At 54.4% G+C, this 23,198-nt stretch overlaps 2 long non-coding RNA genes across 2 annotated transcripts in view; one reads left to right on the forward strand and one right to left on the reverse strand.

Moving 5' to 3' along the window:
* LOC149128557 (uncharacterized) overlaps positions 1–23,198 on the reverse strand; it is a 78,819-nt gene that overhangs the window by 19,239 nt on the left and 36,382 nt on the right. The window contains exon 2 of the long non-coding RNA XR_016213220.1: positions 8,099–8,230. This is a non-coding gene — a long non-coding RNA (uncharacterized LOC149128557). The remainder of the gene's footprint in view (positions 1–8,098; positions 8,231–23,198) is intronic.
* On the forward strand, positions 15,405–18,697 carry LOC149128558 (uncharacterized). The gene is made up of 2 exons (XR_016221003.1): positions 15,405–15,536; positions 18,394–18,697. It is a non-coding gene; the product is annotated as an uncharacterized LOC149128558 (long non-coding RNA).

Genomic DNA, 23,198 nt, shown 5'->3' on the forward strand with positions numbered 1-23,198 from the left:
TACTTGGTCCCTGCACCCCATGGAGACCAGGATAAATTCCTGGCTCCTGCCATCAGATCAGCGTGGTGCGCCGGCCGCAGCACTGGCCGTGGCGGCCATTGGAGGGTGAACTAACAGCAAAAAGGAAGACCTTTCTCTCTGTCTCTCTCTCTCACTGTCCACTCTGCCTGTAAAAAAAAAAAAAATAGCACTGATGAAAAACTGAAAATCAGTTATCTAAGTTGTCAAGTCAAGATGACTTTAAAAAGCAAATCAAACTAAAGTAGAGGATTATAAAAAAAAAGACAAGAGCAGAGGCTTATGAACAGGAAACATGGAATTCAGGGCCCAGTGTTGTGGCACAGCAGGTTACGTCGCAGTTTGCGTCACGGGCATCCCATATCAGAGCCCTGGTTCCAGTCCCGGCTGCTCCACTTCCGATCCAGCTCTCTGCTATGGACTGGGAAAGCAGTAAAAGATGGCCCAAGTCCTTGGACTCCTGTACCACGTGGAAGACCTGGGAGAAGCTCCTGGCTCCTGGTTTCGGATCGGCCCAGCTCCTGCCATTGTGGCAACTGGGAAGTGAATCAGAGGATGGAAGATCTCTCTCTACCTCTACTGTCTCTGTGTAACTCTGACAAAGAAAGAGAGAGAGAAAAGAAGAAGAGGGGAAGGGAGGGGAGGGGAGGGGAGGGGAGGGGAGGGGAGAGGAAAGGAATCGAGTTGAGTTGAGTCTGTAGGTAGGTTTGGGTCTCCATAGTCTGCGCTCTCTGCTTCCAAGGCCTCTTCAACTTCCAGCTTCTCTGGCAGCTCTGGGCCTGGACCTCCGACTTGGGCCCCAGCCCGGCAAGATTCTCCTTAATGTGCACTGCTGGTCCCCACAGGGGCCACCTGGAACCGGCATGAGGAATGCAGGAACCTCCCCAAGTTCGCTCTCTTTCTTTTATGCTTTTGTTTGTCCAAAAGAGATGGGTTCCTTTCTTTCTTTGTTTTTGCAGATTATATGACTTTTTGGGGGTGGGGGATTAATCTCCAACTTCCAGAAGAGTTGCAAAAAAAAAAAACAATAAGGGGAACTCCTGCATATCCCTTACATCATTTGTTTATCAGCTGTTAACGTATTTCCATGGTGGCTTTCCTCTGTTGGCAATAGACAGATGATAGATCATACAGATACGTGGATGTGTACATGCGCCATTTGTCGATGGTCTTTAGCTTTTTAGAACAGTTGTCAATTAGCAAAAAAGATTGACAGCATGGTGCAGAGTTCCTCTGCAGCCCACATTCAGTTTCTCCTCTTAACTCCCCTCATCAGTGTGGCGCATTGCTACAGCTGGGGACCCAGTGTTGCGACATCACTAACTAAAGCCCCGATTTTACTCGCATTTCCTTAGTGTGCACCAGTCGTCCTGGGTCTGCGCTGGGATCCCGTGCTGGGTGGCCTCGTGTGTGTCTCCACAGGCTCCTTGGTGGGGGCAGCTGCTCACAACTTGCCTGGTGTTTGGTGACCTGTGACCTTGCCAGTGCTCAGGAGCACTGCTCCGGTGTGGTGTTGTACAGGACGCCCCCTGTGGGAATTTGTCGAGAGCGCCCCCCCACCCCCCCCCCCCCCCCCGCTTCTCTGTGGAGTTAGCCATCCCCCTCCCTCCACACTGTATTTCCTATCAAAGTGGCCCCAGGCCTCCACCTGAAGGGGGAGGAGTTTGGTCCTGCTCCCCCGCCCCCCCAGGCATGGCAGATTATGGAAGGCACATGGGATTCTTATACATGGGGCATTTGTCTTTCTACTTGGGACTTTCAATGTTTTATTCAGAGTTTATTACCGGTGTCAGCCAAAGGGTTATTCAAGAGTAGTTTGTATTGGAAAAGAAACTTGGCTGATAACGATGATAAACACGGAACTGGATCTACCCAAATTGGATGTGTGCTGGACACCTCGCTCGGCTCTATGAACTGTGATGGACGTCCCTTACGTATCTTACTTCATTGAATCCTTGTAATAATCCTATGCAGTGAGTGCTACTGTGCCTGCTTCACCAATAAGAAACCGGGACCCAGGGAGACACTGTATTTGTCCGCTTGTCTCAAATTTGGAGTGAATTCCCTTAATGCCTAGTTGGTCCAGCCACCCCTGTGTGTCGGCGGACAAAAACTAACACCGAGGCAGACTCAGGGGGGAAAAGGCGAGACTGGGGGGGCTGCAGCCTCGTAGGTCGGAGCCCTGACTGCATGTGTCCGCACACTTTCATTTGCTTTACATGCATCAGGGCTGAGGGTCAGGGTGGCCTGAAAGTCTCCGTGTACCTAAGGGAGAAGACATCTGGGTGTTCTCAGCAAAACAGCTTCTCAGGAAGACAGCGCACTTTTATCTGCTCTCTCCCGAGGCAGGCTCCGGGAACTGCAAAGAACCGACCAGACGGCCTGTATTCAGGGGTTCCTTGTTCCCTAGAGCTGCGGCCACCCTGGGCCCCAGCTCAGCCTCTGCAGCCATGGGTCCGGAACCTGCTTCTCCTGGCCTCGACACCTTGGCCTTGACATCCACCCAGGTCTGCTGCTCTAGGGGAGCCCTGCTCCGAACCGTCTTCACACATCTCCCTCCCCTGCTTGTGTTGTAAGTGGGTGCTCACCTGTGCCTGCTCCAGAGCCCACCGCAGAACCCAAGACCTGGGCCCCCGTAACAGCTCCAGGGCCTGTGGGGCCACAGCCCGTGGCTGCCATTCACACATCCAGTGCCCTTGTCGTCCAAGGGCACCAACAGCACTCGCACCTACTAGGAGGACCTAGCAACAGCTAGAAACCTGTTTCACACTTGGAGCAAAATCCCCCACTCAGACATTCAAAGGCGAGAGGGCAGGGAGGGAGCCGAAGACTCAGAAACCGCTGTGGTTGGATAAGAAAGCCAAGCAACTTGACTTGAAGTGGTTAACCCGCCTGCCCCTGCAGCACTCCCCACCAGGAGGAGTCACGGGGACAGTGTGGCTGAGCCAAGCTCGAAAAGTTCAATGGTTCTGTCCCCAAGGCTGCCTCTGCCCACCTCTACCCCCAGCCTCGTGCTGGGGCCCACAAGGCCTGGGTGCAGAAACTCATGGAGTCCTGGGAGGCTGCAGGGCATGGATTCTTATCTTCACTTTGTCATAGAAATCGAGGCTGGGAAAAATGGAGGGGTTAGCCACACCCATTCCAGTCAGTGGCCAGTGGCCGTATCCTCTGACTCCTCCTTGGGCTTTCTGTGGAAAAGACCAGAGCCCCTCCCCTTAAAGACCAACTCATGCAGAAGCTTCTGATAAGAGTGACTGATCAACAAGACGCAGATGCAACCTGTAGGTCAAATATTCCTTCCCAAAGTTGCAGCGTTTGGAAAGATAAGCATGGCCAAGGTCAATGGCAGAGGTTCTCTGGAGACAGCGCTGTGCTGTGCAGGAGGAGGGAAGGAGGCCAGCAGAAAGAAAGAAGGCCAGGTGGGCCCATACCCCCAGAACACGTGTCTCCTGTCTCTGCTGGCTCCTGGCAAGCCGTGCCTGGCCTGGGGTCCCTGTTTGTGAATCACCAGCTGGTGTGTGTCTGGGGATGAGGACTGGTGGGCCACAGAGCTGGAGGCTGGAAGAGGAAACAAGCAACCCTGGTGCTCCACTCCCAGCAGGTGCATCTCTCAGCGTTGCCAGCTCCCGGCCTATGCCGGCCCACAATGAGTCCACCTTAAATGGGTGTGGACTTGGGGTTAGGAGCTCCTGGAAAGGTACTCAGGCACAGAGAGGGGAAGTCATTCTCCCAAGGTCACACAGCCAGGAAATTGCAGAAGTGAGACTCGAGCCAGGTGAGCAGACTATTTGGTGCGTAAACCTTTGTGTTTTCCTCTCTGCCACACAAGGCTTCTTTAAAAATTGTATGGAAACACGAAGTTAAAAGGTAAGCTTATTTGGGTACAAAACTTTTTGAAAGCCTTGCATACGTGGACTCTTCCAAAAGTTCATGAAAAATGTGTAGTGTGAGAAAAGTGTGCATGGATTCTCTTGAATGTTTTTTTGCACCAAAGTAAACTTAGTTCTTCATTCTGTTTTTTATGAACTTTGTGGAGTGCCCTCGCCTAGTTTCTTGCTTCAAGAATCAGAATAATGTCGTGTTCTCATCCTATTCCCTGTAACTGCCACCACCATGTCTGCCTCACCATAGCCTTTACAAATTTTTTTGTTGACCAAAGTTTAGTGGTCTGGCCCAGTACCAACCTAGGGGATTTCCTTGCTGAACCACCTGGCACTGCACTGGGCAGGAAGGTGAATCAAGTCTTGGGAGAATGGAGCAGTGGACACAGAACAGTGGCCAAGAGCAAGGCGCGGGGTAAAGGCTGGGGAAGGGCACACCACAGTGACCCCACATAGTCCCTGGAAGCCTGGCCTACCTGCCTCCAGCCACCCAAGCCCTGCGCCACCCATCAGTGCTGGCCACGCCCCGTCTGTCCCCTCTGCCTGCAACTCCCTGCCCTCCCTGGTGGCCCCAACTCAGCCCTCAGCACTGCACTGCAACGCACTTGCTGTGGGCGCCCCCAGGGCTTTGCTCACCAGGGAAAGCCCCACCTGCAGGCTCTCAGAGCACTTGCCGCCGAGACAGCTGTGCGCTCATCGCATGTTATTTGAGTGCTGCTTTGATGAGTGCCCATCTTCCCCTCTAACCCGTAGGGCTGTATTCCAGCAGGGCTCTGCCTTGCTCCCTGCACATCTTCAGTGTCCTGTACACCACGTGCTGTTGAGGAGGAGCCTGGTACATGTGTGGAAGGAATGCAGGGTTGAAGGAACATCCACATGAATGTTGAAACTTGCTCAGATGTCCCCCCCGGGAATAAGGTCCTCACAGATGTGACTGAATCAAGGATTCAGAGATGGGGAGATGACCCTGGATTATCGGGGCGAGCCCTAAATGCAACTGCATTTAAGCTGTTAGGAAATAGGCATGATATGAGGGAGGCTGAGGGCCAGTTGGCACACACCGAGGAGAAGGCCACAAAGCAAGCTGGCGACCCCGGGAGCTGCAAGCAGCAAGGAAGAGATTCTTCCCTGGAGCCACTGGGCAGTGCAGTCCTGTCAGTGCCTAGATTTTGGCCCAGGCCACTGCTTCCGGCCTCCACCCTGTTTGGGGTCACCAGCCACAGCAGCCGCAGGAAGCTCATACACCTCAATCTTCCTCCTCACCAACCCCCAGCCCTCTTCCCACCCGCCCCTCTGCATCCAGACACTTCAGACCCGGGTGAGAGGGAAGAATCTGAAACAGGAACAAGAAAGGGTGGACCAAGAAGACAGAGAAGAGAGGACGAGGGCAGAGAGGGCCGGAGTGTGAGTCCATAGGAAGTACAGCTTACTGGGGGCCTGGAGGCAGGGCCCAAGGGGCTGGAAGGAGGGCCCTGTGGCCACACCACCCCCAAATCCCTCCCCCTACCCAGTGAATATTCTTGAGGGGAAGTGGGAGAGACAGAGTTCTCAAATCCTCTGCCTTTCTGTCTGCCTGCCACGGGCCATGGTCCCCTATAGCCAGGGGAACCTCACTCTCTGGTCTCCAGCCCCACACTGGTGTCCCAGTTCCCAAACCAGGCAGGTATACTCCCACCTCAGGGCCTTTGCACGTGCCATCCCCTTTGCCTGGAATGCTCTCCATCCAGATATCCACATGACTCACTCCTCGCCTCCTTCAGGGTCCGGTTCAAATAACCGGGAGGAGGCCTTCCTACATGCCCCCCCCCGCCCGGCCTTCACCCCTTCCTTACTTTACTGTTCTCTGTAGCACCGATCAGTGTCCAGCAGACTACGTATTTTCTAATCTATTGGTTGCTGATGTCTACGCTCCTGCTAGAATGCACTCTGTGCGGCAGGAGTTCATGTGCTCGCTCTGCCCGGAGGAAAGGCATTGATAGCTACTTAAGGGCAAACATCCTCAGAGGGCCTTTCTGTGGGGGCAGTGGAGGGGCTGCAGTGAGAGCCATCGGACAGGCACAGCTGGGAGCAGGTTGACCAAGTCACTGCTTCAGAAGCCAGAAGCCCTGCCCTGTCTTCCACAGCCCCTAGGGGTTCCCCCCAACTGGCTGCATGGGCAGTGGGCCTCTAAGGGGAAAGCAGCGGCACGCAAACACCTGTCAGTGGGCCCCAGAGCTGGCTCTGTGCCTGGCAGTTTCCCACCAGCCTACAGTTAGAATTGCCTGACTGCTTCTCTGTGGCTATGGCTGGTGTGGGGAGGCCTGAGCAGCGGGGGGGACTGGCTGTGATGCAGCCAGACAAACCCAGGCTTTATAGCAGCTGCACCATTTACTGGGCATGCTTGGGAAAACTGCACACTGATTCACTGGCTGCATACTGATTCTTCGACTTTGCAATCTGGGTCTTTCCAGGGCTAGCACCGTGCAGTCCGGCTCGCTCTCTCACAGCACTGGGCATCAGCAGTGACCTCAGCCCCCAGGCAGCCCCGTGGTCACGAGGGGAACAAACCACACTCTGCAGTGTGCTGTGCTACTGAGCCCAGATGTGCAGTAGGTTAGGTGGAGTAATGCGTTTCCCACGTAGCTGTTTCCAACTTACGGGGTTACTGAGATAGGACCCCACTGTAAGTCGAGGGGCATCTATATCATTTCTCAGACTCACTTTCGTCCTTGTAAAGCGGGGAGGAATGACCTGTCTCCTACAGGATCGGATGAGCTCCAGGGAGGAAGTTAGCCTGTACTGTCGGGTTAGGTTTCTAAGTAAGCACGCTCCAAGGCAGAGGTCGCCAGGCTCCTGGCTTTGTGTGCAGGTGCTGGCATGGTGTCTGACCCCGCGCAAGCACTCCGTGAACGTTCGCAGGATTGAGCTGAGACAAGAGGGAGAAGGGCAAGAGGATGGTGCGGTGCGGCGGCTGTGGACTCTGTCATCAGACAGGGCCCCGGCTGCTCCACTGCCCATGCACTCCCTGCCAATGTGCCTGGCAAAGCAGCAGAAGATGGCCCCTGCACCCACCTGCGAGACCGGGTAGAGTTCCAAGTTCGGAGCTTTGGCCTGGCCCAGCCCCAGCTGTTGAAACTACATGGAGAATGAACCAGCGATGGATGGATCTCTCTTTCTCTGTAACTAATTTTTTTTTTAAATAGAATTTCTACGATTTGTAATGTTAGAGGTGAGCGGCGAATCATCTAACTGAAACTTGTTATTGTCTATTGTCTATCAATGTGAGGATAAGAGCTGTGTATCTGTGAACATTTGCTTACTTGATCAAAGAGTTTTCCTGGCTTTTGGACACACAGCTATCAATCACAGTTTTAAGAAGTATAGCAGTGGTCCCACCACACACAAGAGCTCTGAAAACCTGCAGAAGAAATGCCCATTTTCCCCTCATGGGTCCTGGTGATTTTCCATTTGGGGGTCCCTCGGCGTCCGAGGGCAGGGTGGATGGAGGGCGAGTGAGCGAGGACGGAAGGGGGCCCTCCCCTGTCACACAGCCACTTTGGGAAAAGAAGGTGAGAAGGGCTCCAGCTGACTCTTTCTCTTGTCCCCAAAGGTCAGGTGGCCACAGAATGAACCTGGGGGTGAGGTGTGAACTGCCGTCGGCTCGAGACAGCCTGCTCTGGCTTTCATTTTCTCATAAATTATCAGAGCTTCAGCTCCACCCGAGGACGGTGGCGCTTCCCTCTTCCCCCGGCCCCGGGCTGCTGGTGCCTGCACACACTCCCCACCCACGGGCCCGGCTGCCCTCCAGCCACTGTTTCTCCTCTCTGTCACCCATTCTGTGAAAGGGGGAAGCCTGCAGCCCAGCGCATCCTGGGCGGGCGTCAGAACAGAGGCAGAGGAGCAAGGGTTGGTGCCCCACAAGGATCCCAGTGTCCCATGGGGGCAGGGAGACCCCTGGAGTGTGGGGGTCGGGGAGAAGAGGCTCCCATGGGAGCTGCTCATGTCACACTCAGCCTGGTGTCATCAGAAAGGAGCTCCCGTCTCTAGGAGAAAGGAGAGCAACAGTAGTTATGTCTCCCGTGTGTGGAACGCCTTGGAGCCTCCGGAACACCATCCAAGCTGGTTCTTCCATGTCCAGTCCACATGATTTCCAGCGGGTGGAAGCCCCCCCCCCCCCCCCACACAGTGTGTGAGCCCGATGTGGCCGGTAGCTGACTTACCTTTCAGTCCCACCAAGCCCAGGCCAGGCCACTTCGTTCACCCTCACGCATCCTCTCCGCAGTGCTCATGGCCTGGGAAAGGCTGCAGACTGCTGGGCGCTCAGAGCTGCCATCCAGAGGCACACGCAGCTTCTGCATGACAGAGCAGAGATCAGCACTGACCCTCAGGTGGGCGCCTCCCTCCGTCCCGGGAGAGCCTTCCCGCTCTTGTCCATAAGCGCATGCCTGTGGCTTTGGAAGAAGCCCTGGACATCCATGGCGGGGCCGAGGCAAACGCCTCAGACTGGGGTGTTACAGATTTTGTCTGGCAATGCCAACTGTCTCCCTGGCAGAACCAAGCCCCAGAGGAGTCAGAGGAATGGCTTCCCTAAGTCTGAGTTCTTTGTCTTATTTTTTGAAGACCAAGAGCCCAGACATGGGCAGGAGGGCCTGGACCACCCAGCTGCTGTCCCCCTGTGCCTTCACCCATGGCTAAAGTGCACTTAAGGCAGCTCGCCCTGTGTGGGCAGCTGGAGCCAGGCCAGACTTCAGGGCGTGGCTGTTCCTGCCATGAGTCATCTCAAAGCCAGGAGTGGGCAGGAGAGGAAAGACCCCTTCTCTGTGTGTGCGCAAGAAAGGTGCTCACAGAGGCCCAGGCATTTCCCAAGGCAGGAAGGTAGCCGGCCTCTCCCACCACAAGGACTGCAGAGCGGGGCAGAGCTGCTGGGAGCTCCGAGCCGCGGCTTCTGGAAGCATGGGTAGGCCATGGCCTCCTGGGCACTCCCACACACTCGGCCAAGGGCCAGCCTGCGTCCACGCAGGAAGCAGGCAGCCGCAGCCCAGGGGCCATGGCCATGAGACAGTCAGCCAGGGCAGTGAGCACGCCAGAACAGCTCTGGGAGTGGGAGCCCAAGAGGACAAGAACTTCCTGTATTGGCGGCATGGGGTTCAGACTGCTGTTATTTTAGAATTAAGGGGAAATGATACCCTTCAACACTGAAGAAGTCAGGGCCATCTGGACTAGGGAAGGCATAAGTGCTTCTTGAAATGACGCAGGATATTTCTGTCAATGGTCTCTTTAAAAAAAAAAGATTTATTTATTTATTTGAAAAGCAGAGTTACACAGAGAGAGAAGGAGAGGCAGAGAGAGAGAGAGGTCTTCCATCCGCTGGTTCACTCCTTAGTTGGCCACAACAGCTGGAGCTGTGCCAATCCGGAATCAGGAGCCAGGAGCTTCTTCCGGGTCTCCCACGCAGGTCCAGGGGCCCAAGGACTTGCGCCATCTACTACTGCTTTCCCAGGCCATAGCAGAGAGCTGGATCAGAAGTGCAGCAGCCAGGACTCGAACCAGTGCCCATATGGGATGCCAGCACTGCAGGTGGCAGCTTTACCCACTGCACCACAGCACTGGCCCCAGTGGTCTCTTCATAACCCCTTACACCCCGAGTCACAAAGCAATGATGATGGGCCACATGCTTCCTAACATGGCGACTTTCTCAAAAAGCTCTCTGCCATAGGGAGGTGTCCCAAGGCCAAGCTGTCCGGGGCCGAGGCAGTGGGGCCCAGCTCCTCACATGGCCTGGAAGGAGGCCGAACATCTCCAGGCAGCTAGAGAAAAGGGCCAGCTCCTCTAGTCCATAAGAGGCACTTTCTGCCCAGTGCTGCCACTGACCACACCACCTCTCACTGCGGAAATGTCGTCACTCGTCAGAGCACTCTTGTTTCAGCTTTAGGCAGCCTGGGGCGATGATAATGACTCCAACCTTGCCAGTGGTGCTTGGGGGTAAAGGGGCTGGTGCAAGGGCCCACTGCCGGTGGTGGCTGAGCCTGGGTGGAAGCAGGTCTCGCGGCTCTGGATTATCTGCTCTGCTGATTCCAGGGAATTAGCAAGGGAGGCTCCTCCCCAAGAAATCAGATTCCCTCCCTTCCCTGTGAGCTGATGCGTTCAGCAGTCTTCCTAGTGCCCCGAGCTTAGCTGCTGCGGTGGACACCCAGATGGTTGCACTTGGAGCCGGAGGGCGGAGTTTTCCTCCTGCCTCTAAGTAGGGGAGTAACCCCGGCTAGTCACCTCCACGCTCTTGAGTTTCCACTTGTATTTAACATGCAAATCTGCCGGGCCCCTCTCCACAGCCCCAAACCGTTCACTGAAGCCTGGCACCCAAACAGCTAACGCACAAGCAATGGCCCACTCAAACCTGAGCCATGATCCACAGCCAGAGAGAAATGACAGCAGGAAGCCTGGCCCTCTGGGCGCTCATCCTCAGCCAGCAGGCAGGCAGGCCGCGAAGGGATGAAGGTTCTGCAGACAACGGCTGGGAGGCTCGTGCTGGGGGCGGGCAGGGGCCGCAGAGCAGGCCCCGTCGGCCCCTCGACAGGTCCCTTGCCTTGGCCTCTGAGATTCCTTTGCCTCAAGGACTACCGATTTTCCCCAGGCAGCTCCTTCCATCTGCCTCCCTCCCTTCCTCCCTCCCTCCCAGGGTTCATTCCTTCTGCGTGCAGCTCTGACACAGGGATCAAAAGGCCTGGGACTTCCCTGATCCCCAGTCCTGGGACTGAAGCCACAGGTTGTGCCCGTGACCGTAAGCAAGCGTGACTCTGTCCCTACCCAGATACCCACCTGCCCCTCACCACGCCCACGAGGAAGCATCATCCTGAAGAACTCAATGAAGTAGAGTAAAAGGGAGACAGGGACCAGCCAGGGCTGCACGGTTCCCCTAAAGGCTTCCCACGGGGGCCAAGCTGTCCACCCAGCTCTGCCACCGCTTCCCTGGGGTGTGCCACATCCCCCGACTCTCCACAACACTCAGCCCTGAGCTGCCCTCCTCCCACTGACTCCCACCCTCTTTCCTCTCTCTCTCAACTCACTTGGCATTTGCCTAGCAAGAACTCTTCTGGGGCCAGCATCGTGGCACCTGTGATGCCAGCATCCCCTATGGGCGCCGGTTCCAGCTGCTCCACTTCCTACTCAGCTCCCTGCTAATGACCTGGGAAAAGCAGCAGAAGATGGCCTAAGTGATTGGACCCCTTCCACCCATGTGGAAGACCCGGATGGGGCTCCTGGCTTTGGCCTGGATCAGCCATGGCTGTTGTGGCCACTTGGGGAGTGAACCAGCTGATGGAAGACCTCTCTTTTGTTGCCTCTGTCTCTGTAACTGTGCCTTTCAAATAAATAAATAAGCCTTTAAAAAAAAAAAAAGAAAAAAGCACTCTTCAAAGGCCACATGTTAACCTGTGACCGCAGCAGGGAAGGGTGAGCTGTGGACTGAATAGCTTCGTCCTTAGCTCTGCCTCTTATGGATGGAGAAGCTGGCAAGTGGCTGGATCTCTGCAGAGCCCTGAGAATGACGTTCATGTCCCTGGGTGGCTACAGGGAGTAAATGACACCATGCCTGCAGATTAAGCAGCAAAGCTGGTCCTGGCTGCTATAAGAAAAACCCCTGTATCCCAGTGGCTTGCTGTAAGGGTTCAGCCCTCACTCTGTGAATAGTGCTTTGCAGGTTTGATGTCTTCCCACTCAGCTCTGCTCCAGGGGGTGATTCAGGGGCCCGACCTCCTTCCATCCCCTGGGAGTCCTCCATGGACCCCTCCAGAGCGCTGACACAACTAGAGGCTAGATCTGGAAGCAGCACCTCTCAAACCAACTTTACATCGGCCATGACCCCAAGGAGACTGCTACGGCTGCCAGCCCTGCGTGCTCAGGAGGAGGAAAAGGATTGCTAAGCGCCTGGTGAGCATCCGCCAGCAGGTGCTCACATCTCAGCACCGTGCCTGCAGCAGGGCAAGAGCTCAGTAGACAGACGACGTCCCAACACTGGTGTGAATGTCAGAAATCACACAGCTCTGGGCAGGGGCTTTTCAGAACACTGAGAATGAAAAACCAAATAGGAAGCAAACCCACCAGGCGAATTTCTTGTTTTCCATTTTTTTTGTTTTGTTTTGTTTTTGAGGCTTGGTAATCATCTGTTTAACAGGACTCCTATTCAGAGTATTTTCTCTCTCTCTCTCTCTCTAAAGATTTTATCTATTTATTTAGAGGCAATTATAGAGAGAGAGAGGGAGAGACAGAGAGTGATCTTCCGTCCACTGCAACAGCCTGAGCTGGGCTGATTTGAAACCAGGAGCCTCTTCTGGGTCCCCCATGCAGGAGCTCAAACATGTGACCATCTTCCACTGCTTTCCCAGGTGTTAAGCAGAGAGCTGTATCGGAAGAGGAGCAGCCAGGACACGAACCAGCGTCCATATGGGATGCCGTGCCACAGGCGGAGGCTTAGCCACTACACCACAGTGCCTGTCCTGTATTCAGAGCACTCTCTAGAGGCAGCAGGAGATACCAGGAGAGCCCTCGTGTTTAAATGCTCCCTCCGCCTCTAGCCAGGTCCGCCCACAGCAGCCATGGCGGTGGCTTTGTCTCCCAACAGGAGTATCAATGTGCCCACTCTACAGGGCCCTTCAAAAATGCCACCATCTCTCATCTGCAAGGGCACACTTCCCTCTATCTGGAATGTCCCCACGGCCACCTGCACTCCACCACCTCCCACACATCCCTCAAGTCCCTGCTCAGATGGCACCTCCTCCAGAAGCCCTCCTGGTCCCCTACGCCAGACGTGCTGAGTGCTCGTTCCCTGGCACTTCCCTTCCCAGCACCCTCACCACAGAGTTCTTTTTTACAGATTTATTTATTTATTTGAAAGGCAGAGTCACAGAGAGGCAGAGGCAGAGAGAGAGAGAGAGAGAGAGAAAGAGAAAGAGAGAGAGAGAGAGAGGTCTTCCATTTGCTGGTTCACTCCCCAATTGGCCGCAACGGCAAGAGCTGTGCCGATCCGAAGCCAGTAGCCAGGAGTTTCTTCCGGGTCTCCCACGTAAGTGCAGGGGCCCAAGGACTTGGGCCATCTTCCACTGCTTTCCCAGGCCATAGCAGAGAGCTGGATCAGAAGTGGAGCAGCCAAACTCAAACCAGCACCCATATGGGATGCCAGCACTGCAGGCGGCGGCTTTACCCACTAGGACACAGCACCGGCCCATTACCACAGAATATTAAAATTCCTGTTCACTCTTTTGTCTCTAGGTAGATAGTTTCTTAGGGAGGATACTTTGCTTTGAGCACTATCTTATTCTTGGCACCAGAACAGTACCTGGCTCACCGCAGGAGGCAGTACGTGCTGTCCTATGAATGAACTAAGAACCTCTGCTCAGGGCCGCTGCTATGGTGTAGTAGGCTGAGCCTCCTCCTGCAGTGCTGGCATCCCATATGGCAGCCGGTCTGTGCCCCAGCTGCTCCACTTCTGATCCAGGTCTCTGCTTAAGGCCTGGAAAAGCAGAGGAAGATGGCCCAAGTGCTTGGACCCCTGAACCCATGTGGGAGACCGGGAAGAAGCTCCTGGTTCCTGGTTCCTGGCTTCGGATTCGTGGAGCCCTGGCTGTTGTGTCCATCTGGGGAGTGAACCAGCAGATCAAAGACCTCTCTCTCTGTCTCTCCCTCTCTCTCTCAGTAACTCTGCCTCTCAAATAAATAAATATTAAAAAAATAAAAAATAATCCTCTCTCCTTCAAAACAATGATGGGATAAGACTTGCATTCTTATCAATCAACAAAAAACCCAAAGTGAAGACCAGATCAGGGAGACTGCCACAGTGCCCGCCTCCCCACAAAGGTCAGTGGGAACAGGGAAATCATCTCACAGAGCAGCCACACCCTGTGTCACGACCCACGCTCTTGAGCAATCTGCAGTCTTAGTTTCTCAACTGAGCAACAGAGAGTGCACAAACCATCCTCACACATGACAAAGCCTGGGTCTCTCTATCCCAGATCCCCCAGTGGTACCTGGCCAGCTCGTGTGTCCTGGTGAACCTGTGGATACCACTCCCCATGTGGTTGGGATGCCCCAGCCTCCCCTGGCTGTCACCAAGAAGAAAGTCTTTCCAGTGCCAATGGAGTCTGTCAACACAGGAGGGGACCTCTACCATTCCCACCCTTAGCCAGCTGGGCTACCCTCAATCCTGGCCACTTGGAAGAGAGACTTGACTCCAAAAACATTCAAACAGGCTTGCTTACCTCTCCACAAAGCATGGGAATAACGCCTTACTAATCTGTTCGCCACATACACAGTGCTCAGGTCACATAAACCAGACTTACAGATGCTTTTCCAAAAGCCACAGTGGATGAGACCTTCAGTGCAGGCAGTAGGCACGGTCAGGGAAAACTCCCAAGGGCAGAGAGAGCCTGGGGACCCCAGCCCCAGCCTGGAAATACCCCGAGTCCTTTGAGAACAAGGGCAGGGCTCAGAGTGCGTGCACGCACTCTCACTCGCTCACACTGGAGGTCTGGCCCTCCACCAGAGTGGACCAGCAGTTCGTGTGCCACACCCCCCATCTTCACTGCACCTGCAGGGAGGTGTGATGGGCTCAGTGACACAGAGGTGCCAGCGACAGGCGGAGCTTGAGGGTCACCCTGCAAAGCAAGTTGAGGCACACGGGATGTGGCGGTGACTGCGCCTGTTGGGGCCACAGTGAGATTGGCCACTCAGAACGGTGCATTGTTTGCCCAGAACAAGGGGTTCAGAACGGTGTCCCCACTGGTTTGAAAACAGAAACGAAAGAAGTAGAAACAGTGGCTGATGGCTTGTTGGGACTGCACTGGCTAACAAGAACAGCAGGAGCTGCTGGCTGGCTGGTTCTCCTGCTACACATTCTAGAAGGAAGAGCAATGAGCAAGCATGGGCTACGCCTGTGTTATTTAAGGAGACGTAGGCTTTACTTGCCTTATCTACTGTCCAAAGGACATTGGCTGGCTGGCCAAGATTAACCAGGCCTTTAGGTTCTCCCATGACTAATCTCGTTTCCCCCTGGGCCTCTTTGTCATCTGGTTTTAAATCCCTTTCTCACCTACCAGCAGCAAAATAACTCAACGTGCCACTTCGGGGAACCCCCCAAAAGGCTAAGGGTCATTATGAAAGCTCCCAAAAGATTGCAGGCAGGGAAACGCTTACCCTGCCACTGCTCTAGCTCATAGCCCTTCACGAAGGTCCTCCAAGACACACACTGGTCCTTGCACCCTGCACTCAGTGCCTTCAAACCCCTTCCCCACCGCGGCCCTGGAAGCTGGCGCCCGGGGCCCAGAGCCAGCAGGGAGGAGAGAGCTGTCGGGCACCCCACTTCCATCCCGGGACAACCGTGCGCCCGCGCCCCAAGCCGGGAGCCCAGGACGCACCACGGTCAGCGCCGGGCTGGAGGCGAGCTCCAAGGCGGCGCCCTCGGGGCGGGGCATCTCTAGGCCCCGCCCCCAGACGTCAGCCCCGCGGGCGCGCGCGGGGCGGGAGCTGGGTGTGAGTCCCAGTCCACCGAGCAGCGGCTGCAGGCGCGCAGCTCGGCTCCCCGACGATGCGGCTCACCTAGGATGCTGCGGCGCCTGGTAGTGCCTCTGGCGGTGCTTCTCAGCCTGTGCCCAGGTCCGGGCGCGCACGGTAAGGCTCCGGCTCCCACCGTCCCCAGCCCGCTGTTAAAAGTTCTGTGTCCGGCAGCCTGCTGGCCGGCTGGAGGCACAGAGACGGCAGGTCTCCCCCGGCCAAGCCAAGAGTTGGCAGCGCGCTCCCCAAAAGCCTCCGCTGGCAGTTCCCGGGAGGATGCAACTGGCTGCCCCTGGCTGGCTCCCTCCCGCTGGTCGGGCAATGCAAAGCCAGACCCACTTCTGCCCCCTGGGGTCCTGGCCTCCAGGGCGCGCTTAGGAGCGGAGCGGGCGGGCCCCCTTCGGCTTCCGTCTGCCCTTCGCCCGCCCGCGGAGCCTGCCGCAGCCAGCCCTGGAAGAAAACAAAAATAAAAACAAAAACAAACAAACGAAAAAGTTCTGTGTCCGTTGAAGAACCGCTTCGCGCTGGCCCCTGATTCCTCCCTGGTTCTCTGCTGGGGCTCCCTCGCTCTGGCAGAACTCGGTTCGGGGTTGCCTGCTGTGGCAGTGGGAGAGCCAGGGTCTGATGGGGGTCGGCGCGGGTTGAAAAGTAGGTGAAAGGTCAGCAGCCTCCCCGCCTACCCCCCGCCAAAACTCATCATCCAGCCACCTCTCCCCGAACTTAAATGTAGCTCTGGCTTTTTACCTGCTCTGGTTCAGGTGGTGGGGGCTGCTTGTCGCCCAGGTAATGATTTGGATCCCCTGTGTGGTCTCCTTCCCCTTGGTCCTCGCATCAGCTTCATTCTGCTCACCTCCCATCTCTCTTCCATCACCCCCGTCTGATGGTCTTTAGCCCTAACTCACTCCCAGTGCCACCTGTCTCCCTCCCTCCTACGCTCCTACCTGTTAAGTCAGCTTCCTAACCCAGCCGCTGTCCTGGGAGGTTTCTGCAACTGAGAACGGTCAGTCCCCCAGAGAGAATGAAAAGGCAGGGAGGTGGAAGGACCAAGTGCAGAGGCTCAAAGAGCAGGGACCGAAACCACTTCTAGGTGACGTCAACACACAGAGTAAAACATGTAGTTGGCCATTCATGTGATGGAGAGCCGTGCGAGCAAACCCCAAAGTTCCCTTTCTGCCTAATGCTGGGCAGTCACGGCCCAGACTCAGGGACGTGTGTGCTTTCAGAGCCAGAGAGCTGAGCGGAGAGGCGACAGCCTTCGAGTACAAGGCAGGGGAGGGGCAGAGCTGCGGCCACATGGAGAGACCCTGGGGAGAGGGGAGGCAGCCACGCTTGCCTTGCGCACCCTGTGTTCTGCCTGATGGCAAGGCTCCCCCGCTCCCCCCTAGGGAGGGTTCAGTGCGTTCTTAGAAGTGAGAGAATCGGTTCAGCGAGGCCGAATCACTGGCTAGTGCTGGCTTGAGGCTCCTGATTGATGAGTGTCAGGGGCAAAGGAGAGGGAGAGTGGACACGGGCGTGGGTAGTTACTGTCTTACTGCCTGCTCCTTGCTGCCCCAGGGAAGCTCTGCCAGTAGGGGGTGACAGAGGTGACTGCAAGGCTGGCGGAGGAAGGAGGGACTTAACTCCTGCCCACTGCTGCCTGTGGTTTTTTGTGGATTTCATGATGCTGCCGGCATCTCCCAAGGCTTCTTTTTTGCTTCCATAGTTTCTTCTGGGAGCACTTGGATCTACTTTCCAGTTTGTCCAAGTTCATAGACCCAGTCTTACTGTCCTCTCCCTCTGCCACGGAAACACTAGCATGAGACTGCCAACGCCCCTTGGGACTACCTCCGAAATTCCTAGTGCTCCCCTTCTGGTTCATGGCCCTCTACAGTAACAAACGCTCCCTCCTGAAATAACTCACATGATTTCTGTTTCCTTACTAGACCCTAATTTTTCTATTTCTGTCCAGGCAGAAATACAACAATGCCTTGGGCAGGAGGATACCACATAATTTAGGTTGGCCTCAGGCTTCCTCCCAGGACCTTAGTGCTGGGAGTGATGGAACAATGCCTACAAGATTCTAAGGGTAGAAGTGAAATGCCAACAGATTTTACCAAACTGAGATTCTGATCAGATGTCAAGACAACAGGCAGGCGTTCCCAAATAGGGGCGAATCTGAAGACCAGAATGGCCACATATGCTTCTCGGCCCGACAGCCATTGGTGGGGGGAGCAGCAGCATGGTGGCTCTGAGGAGGGCGTCCACGGAGCGGGTACCAGAGCCCGAGCAGAGTGAGGAAGGGGTCGCTGAAGCGGTGGTCTGGCAAGCGGGGTCAGAACCTGAATGGGATGGGGAGGCATCCACAGCAGAGGCTTGGGGGGATGGCCCAGCAAGTGATATCAGAGACCACACAGAGGCCGGCGCTGCGGCTCACCAGGCTAATCCTCCGCCTGTGGCACCGGCACCCCGGGTTCTAGTCCCGGTCGGGGCGCCGGATTCTGTCCCAGTCACTCCTCTTCCTGTCCAGCTCTCTGCTGTGGCCGGGAGTGCAGTGGAGGATGGCCCAAGTGCTTGGGCCCTGCACACCATGGGAGACCGGGAGAGGCACCTGGTTCCTGGCTTCAGATCAGCGCGATGCGCTGGCCACTGCGCGCCGGCCGCGGCAGCCACTGGAGGGTAAACCAACGGAAAAAGAAGACCTTTCTCTCTGTCTCTCTCTCACTGCCCACTCTGCCTGTCAAAAAAAAAAAAAAAAAAAGGAAAAAAAAAGAGACCACACAGAGTGAAGAGGGGAGCCCTGATGCGGAGCCCAGCAGAGTGGGGTGGGTGGCAGTGCACATAGGACGCTGACTGCATACAGGTGGTTAATCAAATAAGTAAACAGACTAAGAATGTTGGAAGCCAGATTTCATACCTTTGGGAAAAGGAGTTATAAACACAAAAAGAGAAACATGGCAGGGCTCGCGCTGTGAAGCAGTAGGCTAATCCTTTGCAGTGCCGGCATCCCATTCCGGTTCCGGTTCGTGTCCTGACTGCTCCTCTTCTGATCCGGCTCTCTGCTGTGGCCTGGGAAAGCAGTAGAGGATAGCCCAAGTCCTTGGATCCCTCCCTGCACCTGTGTGGGAGACCCGGAAGAAGCTCCTGGCTCCTGGCTTTGGATCGGCGCAGCTCCAGCCATTGCAGCCTTTGGGGGAGTGAACCAGCGGATGGAAGACCTCTCTCTTTCTCTCTCTCTGTCTCTCCCTCTCTGTCTGTAGCCCTACCTCTCAAAATAAATAAATAAAAATCTTCATAAAAAAGAAGCTTCATGCATAGTGGAATATTTATATAGTTCTAAATTATTCTACACAAACTATTTTTTACTTATTTATTTTTTGATAGGCAGAGTGGACAGTGAGAGAGAGAGACAGAGAGAAAGGTCTTCCTTCCGTTGGTTCACTCCCCAAATGGCCCCACGGCCGGTGCTGTGCTGATCCGAAGCCAGGAACCAGGTGCTTCTTCTGGTCTCCCATGCAGGTGCAGGGCCCAAGCACTTGGGCCATCCTCCACTGCACTCCCGGGCCACAGCAGAGAGCTGGACTGGAAGAGGGGCAACCGGGACAGAATCCGGCGCCCTGACCGGGACTAGAACCTGGAGTGCCAGCGCCGCAGGCGGAGGATTAGCCTATTGAGCCACAGTGCTGGCCCTACACAAACTATTAATTACAGAGAAAAACTTTGTGGAGGGGAAGCCTGGCAAACCCCAACTTAATCAAGAGACCCAGGTGCCCAACAGCAACGAGAGTCACAGAAACGAGGTGCAGCCTCAGAGGGTGAGAGCAGAACTCAGCATCTCTTCTGGGATATTCCCGCTGAAGAAGCGTGCCTGAGCTTCCTCGTGAACAGGCATCACGCAAACCCCGGCCGGGCGGCCAGCTCACACGACACCTGCCCATCTTCTAGTGTGAGATCACGTGAGTCAAGAGAAGCCTGTGGACATGTTCACACTGAAGCAGACTAAGCACGTGGCAGTGGGGCGGGCGTGCAGCCTCACGGGTAGGACAGCCACGCTCCGCATCAGAGAGCCTGGGCTCAGTTCCCCGCTCCGGCTCCTGCCGCCAGCTTCCTGCCAACGAGGGGCCTCAGCGGCAGTGATGGGCGCTCAGGAATTGGGTTCCTGCCAGGCACGTGGGAGACCCGGCTAGAGCTCTTGGCTCCCAGCTCTGGTCCTGGTCCAGCCAAGCTGTTCTGGGCACTTGGAAAGTGAACCAGTGGTGGCAGTGGGCTCTCCCTCACTTTGTCTCTCCCCCTCTCAAATAAATAAATAAAAATAAAAGACGCATTAAATACAACTTGTGACTTTGAACTGGACTTGGCTACAAAAACGACTACTGGGGCAACTGACAAAACTCGAGCAATCTAAGGATTAGAAAGAAGCAGTGTGGTGAGGGGCCAGCGCTGTGGCATAGCAGGTTAAGCCTCCGCTAAGGCACCGGCAGCCCATATGAGCACTGGTTTGTGTCCTGGCTGCTCCTCTTCCGATCCAGCTCTCTGCTGTGGCCTGGGAAAGCAGTGGAAGATGGCCCAAGTGCTTGGGCCCCTAAACCCGTGTGGGAGACCGGGAAGAAGCTTCTGGCTCCCAGCTTTGGATCAGCTCAGCTCTGGCCATTATAGACATCTGGAGAGTGTGCCAACGGATGGAAGACCTTTCTTTGTCTCTCCCTCTCTGTCTTCTACCTCTCAAATAAATAAAATATTTTTAAAAAATAAAAAGAAGTAGCGTGTTGACATTCATGTTCTGATTTTGGTCACTGTATCATGGTGACGTAGGAAAATGTAAGAACACGTTCTAGAGTATTCAGCTGTGACGGGCATCAAGTCAGGGACTCACAGCCAAATCACTCAGGAAAAAAATGGCTTTGGTTATTTTTTTATATGCTTTCAACTTTATTTAGTTTGGAATAATTCCAAAATAAAAATAATTTTTTAAATGTAGAGGACTCTATTTGCTGGGTTATAAAATCCCCAAAACATTATATTTAAAAAGAAAAGTATAAGTGAACATGGTAAAAAAAAGTTTCTGGGAGATGGACTGTGTGGTTATGGGAAAGAGGTTTTATTTTTATTTTGTATCTTCCTGCATGAGTTAAACCCTACTACCAGGTACATGGATTACTGTATTTTTTTTAACAAGACTTTTATGGAAAGTGGGATTATATGCTATTTTTGTTTACCTGATTTTTCTTCAAGCACTAATAAATAACATTAAACACTTGCATGAATGCACATGACTTTCTCTGTTCTCTCTGTGATTAGGCTAAAAGGCAAACCAGGACCAGCTCTCATCAATGAAGGCAGGTTTTGAACGATCGCGATGACAGGAAGACTTTCTGTGGTGTTTGATTGGATTTGAGTGTTGTAAGCTAAAGACACACATGAGGGACATCTGGGGCTGCCACCCAGTAGAACGCACGGAGTCCAGGGCAGGCAGCTTGGGCCCACACCTCACCCCGGGGGATGTATTTGAAAATCTCCCTCCCTGTTTGGATTGAAATCCCTTGACAAACATTTCCCAAACGTGAACTCCAGAAGGTAGCAAACTTCAGGAGAATTTGGAGTTCCTAAAACCTCTGTGTGTTTCCTTCCTGTTACTTTGCACACTGCCTGCTTGGTCTGGTCAGGCAGCTTGTTCTGTTGTTGTTGTTGTTTTGTTATTGTGACTTCCTGATAATGTTCTTGTAAAACCCGGAAAGTCGAGGGCAAGGCCCACAGCTAGTCAAACATGGACTGGCTACACAGACTTGGGTTTTCAATGATCTCTTGATAAGAGATGAACAGACAAGTGTCTCCCTTGAAGCTACTTCAAGAAGCAAGTTTCAGAAGGCACTTCTGAGGAAAGCGTCCGAGTTCAGAACCCTGTCAGACAGCCCGAAACCTCCCTGCAGAAAAGCTGGGAGCCCTGAGCAGCGAAGACCAGAGCTCCAGTGGGCGGGGACTGGGCTAGACAGACGTGACTGTGTACCCCAGCTTTGCCATTTATGCACAGGGCGTCCGTGAGCAAGATACTCTCTCCGAGACTTCGTTCATTTATGTGGGAACTTTAGATAATGGAAGTAGCTGCCACCTGGAGTCACTGCACCTGTGTTTGAAATAACGCACGTCTACCACAAGGAGCGTGCTTTCTAAGTATTAGGCGTCACTGATTTCTTTTTTAAAAATCTTCACTGTCTCTGTCTATGCTCCCAACCTCGTGGGCAGAATTATAGGTTAAAGTAGGAGGGAACTGGGTACTCTCTGTGTGCACCGAGACATTTATCACAGGAGTGACAGGTAGGAAGAGGGACCAAGACCACCACCCCAAGACCAGAGCTGTTGGTGGAGCTGCCCTTGGGACATGTGTCCACCAAGCTGCCAGACAGGAAGGCCCGGCTGTGATTATGAACACCAGCGGTGAGGAGTTTTCTGGAACGTACACAACTCTTCCCCTGGTTGCACGTGGACTCTGAGGAGAGCGTCAAGCCCCCTCCCCACATCCTCTGTCACTCTGTGCTCCAGAGAACAGCCATTCTTAGCAGCAGCAGTGTTTATAGGGTTCTTCCCACAAGCCAAGCCGTATGCTAGCCCTGGGGAGGAGCCCCACACTCTCAGGACTGTGTTCCGTGGGGAGGGCTGTTGGGCCATCATCACCCTCGTGGGCTGCTGCTCCGTGAAGCACTCGGGGGAGAATGTGACCAGCACAGGGGATCTGTGGGACAGGCTCCCTGTGTCCGACATCCAGCGAGCCCTGAGCATGCTGGGAGTCAGAAGAGCAGCACAGAAGAGCATTTCAGGCAAGGAAAACAACTGTGGGAGGAGGGGAAGGGGGAGACGGGGCGAGAACAACTGGAAAGGTTGGTGCGAGCCTAGAGCGTATGAGAGTACTTCAAAAAGTCTGCAGGAGAAATCGAATTGGAAGATGATTGTCCGGTGCAAAGAACGACCTTCATGCCTAGTTTCTACATCATCTACATTTCCCATGAGCTTCTTAAAGACCCCTCACATGTGGTGGGGTGAGGAGGGTGGGGCAGCAGAGGGGGCGGGGCTCAGGGGCGTGAGAAGAGGCAGAGGAGATAAACAGCGCCTTGTCCACCATGTGAAGGATTTGGGGTTCTATTGTTAGAACAGGGAGCCCACAGAAGCATTTCAGCAGAGTAATGTTATGATCAGACACGCTCTTTCTAAAAACCACTCTGGCTGCGTGTGTTGAATAAATTAGAGCAAGAGGCATCAACCGGCAGGAACGAAGGGAAAGATACACAATTGAACAGGAAGGGTTGAAAGTCTCAAAAGTCTGACTTTCTATATTGGATATCATGAACAGAAGATTCACAAGGACATGGAAGATTTGAACAATAGTATACTACTAACCATACCTAGTAGATGGCTATAGAACACCATAATCAAGAACAAAGAATGGGGCCGGCGCAGTGGCTCACTTGGTTAATCCTCCACCTGCGGTGCCAGGATCCCATATGGGCGCCGGATTCTGTCCCGGTTGCTCCTCTTCCTGTCCAGCTCTCTGCTGTGGCCCAGGAGTGCAGTGGAGGATGACCCAAGTGCTTGGGCCCCTGCACCCGCATGGGAGACCAGGAAGAGGCACCTGGCTCCTGGCTTTTGATTGGTGCTTTTGATTGTAGCAGCCATTTGTGGGGGTGAACCAACGAAAGGAGGACCTTTCTCTCTGTCTCTCTCTCACTGTAACTCTACCTGTGAAATAAAACACACACACATACACACACACACAAAGAACTACACGTTCTCCTCAGATGTTCAAAGAACGTC

This window comes from Oryctolagus cuniculus, chromosome 1 (assembly GCF_051225735.1).
Source record: "Oryctolagus cuniculus isolate XC-2025 breed Fujian yellow rabbit chromosome 1, ASM5122573v1, whole genome shotgun sequence".
NCBI classification, from domain to species: domain Eukaryota; kingdom Metazoa; phylum Chordata; class Mammalia; order Lagomorpha; family Leporidae; genus Oryctolagus; species Oryctolagus cuniculus.